Genomic DNA, 8,148 nt, shown 5'->3' with positions numbered 1-8,148 from the left:
ATATGGTTCTATAGTTTGAGCATTCTGTTGGGTCACCCTTTTTTGAAATGGACGCAAATATGGATCTCTTCAGGTCAGTTGGCCAGATAGCTGTCTTCCACTTGATATGGACTATTCAGTCCTTTTACATACCCCTCCTAATGAGAAGTGGTCGTTATGATGTACAAATAAGGGAGTGATCAATGAATTATAATGTTAGCTTTTCACCCACCTCACGGACTGGGAGAACATATTGAATGTCTGCATGACTTGAGAGTCACTGTCTATAGTTGTTTTGGTGTTTATTTATAGCAGTGATATCACACAATATTTGTATCTTTGTAGTTGACAAACTTTGTCCAGGATAATGTTCCCCAGCGATGACCATGTTGTGAGGTGCTTTGTGGTGTCATTGGGTTTTAGCGATGCGTAGTACTATGTATATATGCACCAAAGTTTCTTTATCCATTGTTCTATTGATGTGCTTTTGGGTTATTTCCAATTGCTAATTATTGTGAACAGTGCTGCAATGTAGATGGGACTTCTTTAGTGTATATACCCAGCAGAGGTATTGATGGATCATACAGGGTGGCACAATGGATTATGCATTGGTCTACCAAAAGCTCAGCGGTTCAAAATCACCAGCCACTTCAAGGGAGAAAGAGGTTTTCTACTCCTGAAAAGAGTCACACTCTTGGAAATACACAGGGGCAGTTCTATTCTGTCCTGTTGGGTTGCTGTGAGACAGAATCGACTTGATGGCAGTGAGTGAAACAGCCATTATTGTACATGTTTCTATTATTCTCATCTTCCTGCAAAATTGATACAGCTAGAGGATAAGTAGCTTATTCAAGGTCATATGGCTAGTAAACATTTAAATACTCAATCATTTGCGGGAATTTCTTCATGCCAAACACTATCTTAAGCAATAAGGATAAAGTAGTGCATTAAACAGCTGATACTTTCTGTTGTCCGTTCTCATGGGACGTACAGAAGATAATAAGATAAACACATTAAACACAGGATGGATAAGTATAGTGAAAGGATTTAACTTTGATGCACTACTTTCCTCATTTTAAATTGCTCAGTATACTCTTGTTTAGATATTTACAGATTTTGCATGACCACGATGAACTGTTCTGGAATTCTCTTCTTTGTAATGTTATCAATAATTTGCTGTGATTCACACAGTCAAATGCTTATTCTTTTGCATAGATAAATATTTTTCTGAAATTGTCTGCTTTCAGCCAAGATACATCTGACATCAGTATTGATATCTCTTATTCCATGTCCTCTTATGAGTCCCACCTGAATTTCTGCCCATTCTCTGTCAGTGCACTTCTAAGCCATTTTTTAAATTATCCTTGGTATATTTTAATTATAATCCCAAACCCACTGCCATCAAGTCATTTCTGATTCATAGCATCTCTAGGAAAAAGCAGAACTATCTCTGTGGGTTTCTGAGAATTTAACTCTTTATGGGATGTGATAGTTATGTCTGTTGTGCCAACTAGTATGTGATAGTGATGTCTATTGTGCCAACATGTGGGCAGAGTTATGAAGTAGCATATCTATCTATCTATCTATCTATCTATCTATCTATCTATCTACACAAGGTAGCATATGAACTTTGGGTCTCTACTCAGATCTTACTTCAGTACAAGAATGGTTTGTTCTGATAATATGGCACTGTATGATAGTCACCTTCCCAACACAATCACTGAAGACAAACTAAGTGCATAAGCAAATGTGGTGAAGAAAGCTTATGATACCTGACTATTAAAAGATATAGCATCTGGAGCCTTAAAATCTTGAAATTAAACAACCAGCCATCTAGCAAGGAAGCAACAAAGCTCTCATGGAAGAAACACACCAGCCTGTGTGCTCATGAGGTATCAATGGGAGTAGGTATCAGAAATTCAAATACAAGCAATAAAATTGACATGAAGAAACGTGGGCAAGGTGGAGTCCAAAAACCCATCTGTAAGGTAATTGGACACTCCCTGGCAGAAGGGCCACACAGAAGGGATGATATATCCAGCATGTAGTATAGCACTCATGAAACACATAACTATCCTCTAGTTCTTTACTATTTTTCCTCCCCTTATGATTATGATCTTACTTTTACCTCATTAATATTGTTAGATCTGTGTATGTCCATTTGTATAATTAAGATTGTTCAATGCATGAAAACCAAGATAGATAACCCTTTCAGAAATAGTCATGGGAGTAATGATTCCCTGAGGGTATGGGAAGAGAGATGGGTGGCGTGAGAGGGAAGGTGGGGAATGGGGAACTTCAGCCCACTTCACCCCATGAGAGGGGAATGAACAACAGAATTGCAGGTGAATGGATACATTGGACGATGTAAGATATGGCAGTAACAACAATCACAATAATTTAGAATATAATAATAAGGGTTTCTGGGGGAGATAGGGTGGGAGAAGGAGGGGGTAAAGGGGAGCAGATATCAAAGAGTTCAAGAAAAAAAGTTTAAAAACTGATAGTGGTAGCAACTGCGCAATTATACTTAAGCTAATTGAATTATGAATTGTTACAATATCTTTAAGGGCTCCCAATAAAATGATTAAAAATAAAATGATCAATACTCATAAAAATAGTGAAAATGTATCTAGCTACAGGAATAACATTCTTTATAATAGTATTTTAAAGATTATTATTAATGATATAATGATATTGACTATAATATGATATTATTTGAATATATACAGACTTTAAGTAGGATTAAACTCCCAATGCTTGCTTTTTTATGACAATAAAACTTACACAATGCACAATGAACTAGTGCCAAGTGCATTGGAAAGTGGATTATTACAGATGAAAAACAAACCAAACTCACTGTCATTGAGTCCATGCTGACTCACACTGAACCTACAGAACAGGATAGAACTCTCCCTATGGGTTTCTGAGATTGCAACTCTTTATGGGAGTAGGAAGCCTAATATTTCTTCTGAGGATTGGCTGATGGTTTTGAAATTCTGACGTTGGGGTTAGCAACCCAATACGTAAGCCCTATGTTACTGGGGTTCCTATTACAGTTATCGTATATACTCGAATATAAATCGACCCCAAAATCACCCTAATTTTACTACAAAAACTGTATAAAAATGTGCTGAAACACTCGGCTTATACAAGGCATTTACAGTAAGTTAAAACTTAACACCTAATCATTTGAACTTCTTTTTGACCTATTTTTAAATTGCACTAATTTTTCATATTTTCTGCTATTTTTCAATTGAGGCTTTTCTCTGTTTTACTTTTTTTGGGGGGTATGTTTTTCTGTACGTGAAATCAAGGCTAGGCAAATTTATAGATACAGCAACTAGATTAATGGTTTCTTGGAGTGTGGTGCGGGGTTTGGGGGAAAGTGGAGCACTAATAAAACTAAGTACAAGAAAGAAGGAAAGATTCAGAAATTGATTGACATGATGTTTGTACAAGTTTTAAAAATATGACTGAGCTATTGAATTTTATAATATGTGAATTATATGTTTATAATGGTACAATGAGCTAAAAACAAAAACCATAAAACCAATAAATATAAATTAGTGACACTAATTTAATGTTATATTGTCTTACTGATGGAATTTGTTATAATATTATTATAACAGAGAACTTTTAGAATGTGATATGGTTCCAAAATGATATTTTGATGATGAATTCATTTTACCAGCATCATTTAAAGCCTGAATTATAAAGAAATCATTCTACAGCTTGCCATAGTGTTCTTTGGACTTCCCCTGACACAGATTCATCACTTAGTCATCAAGCCAACTTGTCTTTTCTCATTAACCAGTGACAATTAAAACAAGGATTCCTGCCAACAATGTAATTATAAACACAAGTGTAAGCATAAGCACTAAATTGAGTGGTTGTATGTAGTTATAAAATCATCCAAACATTCCACAATCTATTAACTACATTATTTTATCATTAAAGTGAACACAGAATATTAAAAAACATTCTTAGATCCCCCTCAAAACTTCTAAGGATCAATTTTACAAGCAACAATTTATGAAATTTTACCCTCATAGACTATAGATGACCTTTACAATTATTGTATTAAAATATTGTGAAAAAATTTCTAACAGAGTCATTCGATGTAATGGGGAAGCTAAAGAATACACTCTTTGAAGAAGATATGTGTTACTGATTATGAACACCTTATATAGATGATATGATTTTCTTACCTGAAATTCAACCCCACTAAGTGAACTGGGCTTCACCTCAAACTCAGCTGTAGCCATTGGACTTAAGGCTGAAACTCTCTAGTGTGAGAAGAAGCAGATGACTGCTAGCCCCAGAGCATAGAACTGGCAGACGCTGGATTAAATATCTTGTCACATATTTACTATTTTAATACCCTCCTTGCTTCGTGATGCCATGTATTAATTTGGTAGGTATGGCTTTGCTTTTGTGAATATTCTTGTAAAATTTGCCCTATCACCAACCCTGTTGCTTTTTAAATAGTGTCCAGTCACTTAAGCATTTGATCTGTACAAGTCAACAATTCATGTCTTGCAGTTCATACCTGGCCTATACTAGTATAATTTCCCATTCTCAACTGTTTAAAAGTCTGTACCATTGGCTAAACTACTGACACTATCGATGCATAGTGGTTGTGCATTGGGCTGTTATCCGCAATGTCAGCAGGTTAATCCACTAGCTAGCTCCACAGGGAAAGGATGAGGCTTTCTAGTCCTATGAAAATGTACAGGTTTGGAGACTCACAGGGGCAGTTCCACCCAGCCCTGGATGGCAGTGCTGAGGCAGCATTGACTTGAAGGTAGTGGAAGTGATTCCACAGGAAATTATTGATAATACTCTCTAACATAAAAGGACAGTGTTATTTCTCAGGTTAACCAGAGACATATGTAAACCATCGATGCATGAATAGATTTTAGGCTTGCACTTAATTCTAGTACCAATCTGAGAACAATTAGTTCTTGATGACAGGGCACTGCTCGATGCTTGCCTTCATGAGCAGATCAGTGAAGATATGGGTGCTATAACAAAGTGTTGTGAATAAACTTGTTGATGCTCAGCTATCAGAAAGAATACTATCTGGGGTCTTAAAGGCTTGTTTTCAAACAAGTAGCCATCTAAGTGAGGCACCAACTAAGCCCACATGGGAGAAGCACACCACCTGTGTGATCTAGGGATTGTAAATAATTTAATACAAATCTGAAGAAGGGAATGGTGTCAGAGTTTAAATTATGATCACCTGCCTTACCGAAGTCTATGGATGGCACTGGAAGCCCCAAATCCATTTTGAAGGTCCCATATGGAGTAATGCTTTGATGAATCTCCTCTGGTCATAGTTGAGGGGTATGAATAGCTCTGTTATCAGACAGAGAACATTGTAAAGTAATTATGGCAAACGTAGTTATGTTCTAATGTAATAATATTATTTGATCTCTCTTTTGACCCATTTTAAAGCTGTTTCATTTTTTTTTTTAAGTGAAAGAGAAATACACATGGATTAACCCCCTGGTGAACAACCTCTCAGCATGAATCAGGGATGTGTAGAGCCTTGTTATCATGCAGAATGCTTCGGAAACAGGATTGTTGCAAACGCAGCTCTTTAAAATTTAGCACCTATTTGCTCTAGTTTTTAATATTTTCTGCTTTATTTTCAGTTGAGTTTTTTATCTGTTTTTTTTTAATTTAAAAAATATTTATCTGCATATGAAATCCAGGATAGATAAGTCTATAGAGAGAGTAATTGGATTAATGGGGATAGAGCAGGGGAGGTTGGGGGGACATGAGGAGCTAATAATGATGAGTACAGGAATGAAGAAACGGCTCCAAAAGTGATGGTGGTGATGATCGTACAACTCTTGGTGTCATTTACCTAATGAATTGTATGATATGTGAATTATATGCCAATAAAACTGTTGGAAAAAATACCGGATTATTACTACTCATAGAATATTATAATAATTTATAAGTGAGATGTTCACTAGATTAAATCAGGATAACACAAGCACCATAATAACTAATAATAATTTATTTTTTAAAAATTCTCAAGTTTCATATTTACCTTGTTGAGTTTTAGTACCATGTTACGGTATGGTATTTCTCTGGTAAACTGAAAGTAAACTCAAATTTTTTATGTAAAATAAATCTTTAGTCCTATTTCTGAAACATTTAGCAAGATATTAAAGTGTTTCCTTTCCAATGAGATCTTATTAACATAAATGGGGAAAAATGAAAATAATTTATCAGAAATTTAGACATTTAACTTAATTTTGTATTTACATTATTGCTACCTGCTGGATGCCATCTTCAGCAAAACTATTTCTTAGAAGTTCAATAATATATACACCTGTATAATTTTAGATATACATAATATATGAAACGTTATTGTATAACTATATATGCACAATATATATTATTGTTTCATATACATATGAAACAAAGCAGCAGTAACTTCAATGGTGGCACTGCCAACACGAACCATAACAGCCCCTAACATTTACTAAGTGTCGAGTAATTGGCTCCAGGGTAGTTGCTTGATCCAGATTCCCTGGTCTAGTCTTCACCATGACCTTCTTATTCTCTTTTTTTGCAAATATGGAGGTTGAGTCGCTTGCCCAAGGTGATAGGGTCAGTGAATAGTAGAGCCAGAATTTGAAGTAGACATTCTGATGCTGGACCTGCCCTTTTGACTTCAGGCTGCTAAGCTTACTAAAATAGTTACTGGTTTGACCAGATGGACAGAGGGGAAAAACATTCTATCACATTATAGCTCCCTTGCCATTTGGACTTCTTATAGGGCTAGAAATTTAAACAATAAATAAAGCCAAAATACCTCCCTATATCATATGTTAGATTGATATACTGAAAACAGCAATGAGAAAAGATATACAGTAACATTCATTTCTCATGTTTACTCAAATTACAGTTATTTAGTATACTAATTCTTAATAAAGGAGAACCACTATATAAACATGGTAGTCAATCAGAATTACATGGATAATTCAAGGAATTACTGCTCACTAAAATGTTATTCTATTTTTTCTTAAACAGTTATTTTTGTTACTAACTTTGGATTTGAATTATTTGTTGTGTGGTTAATTCTTTCTTTGCCCAAATTTGCTGCCTGATTAAAACATTAACAAGTAGCATTGCAATGTTGGAGGCCAAAATCAAGATTGGAATGCTTATATTTCATATAATCTAGCAAAGAGGAATTCTCAACAAGACCATCCAAACAACTAAATAAGGTGGCACTGAGAGCCTTGGGTATAATATATCAACAAAGTTATTTTGAATTGTCTCACAGAATTTGGAGTGGAAATAAATAAGTGGAACATCATGTCCCATCTCTGCTCATGGGTATGTATTTCTAAGCAAATGAAATAATAATTTAAAAGTTGTATACCCTTCCTTAGTTTTTCTTTTCTTTTTTATAAGCCTATGGGAGATGTGTTAAGTTTTGAAGGTCAAGAGGTAAAAAGGAGCATGACACATGAAAGTCATATTAAAAATATTATTTATTTCTGTTTATAAAAATAAAATGTGCTCTTTATGAAAACACATTACAACAGTGCAGAAACATGATATTTAAAGAGCAAAATGTTCTGTAGCTTCACTCACTTGGAGTAACTGCTATGGGTGGTCTGTAAAGCAGACCCGGTTGCATAGTGGTTATAAATGCTAGGCTGTGGACTGAACGGCAGGCTGTTTGAACCCATTCGCAGCTCTGGGGGAGACGAGATCCAGGGATCGCTCCCACCAAAGAGACAGCCAAGGAAACCACATGGGACAGTTCTGCTCCATTACACACAGCTGCTGTTAGTCAGAATTCATTGGATGTTTCACAGCAGCAAAAGTTTATAAAATATAAGCCTTTCCATGCACCCGGTACCAAAAGGACTAGAATATATTCTATATGCATGCTTGCATGTGGACGTTGTGTTTATCTGTACATTTTTTAGACATAAATGGAATCACATTATATTTGCTGCTTCATAACTGGTGTTTATTTTCATCTTGAAAGTATGTGTAATGTGGGCATCTTTCACTACCATTTTCCCAGTGGCTGTGTGCTATTATACTGTAGCATAATTTGTTTAATCCTGTGCTGAAAATAATGAGATTATTTCTTCTTTTCCACCAGCACCCAGAGCTGCAATAAGTACA

The sequence above is a fragment of the Echinops telfairi genome, unplaced genomic scaffold (genome assembly GCF_000313985.2).
Source record: "Echinops telfairi isolate 266 unplaced genomic scaffold, ASM31398v2 ScPeMD7_2;HRSCAF=8, whole genome shotgun sequence".
Lineage (NCBI taxonomy): Eukaryota > Metazoa > Chordata > Mammalia > Afrosoricida > Tenrecidae > Echinops > Echinops telfairi.
This window is presented reverse-complemented; position numbering follows the sequence as displayed.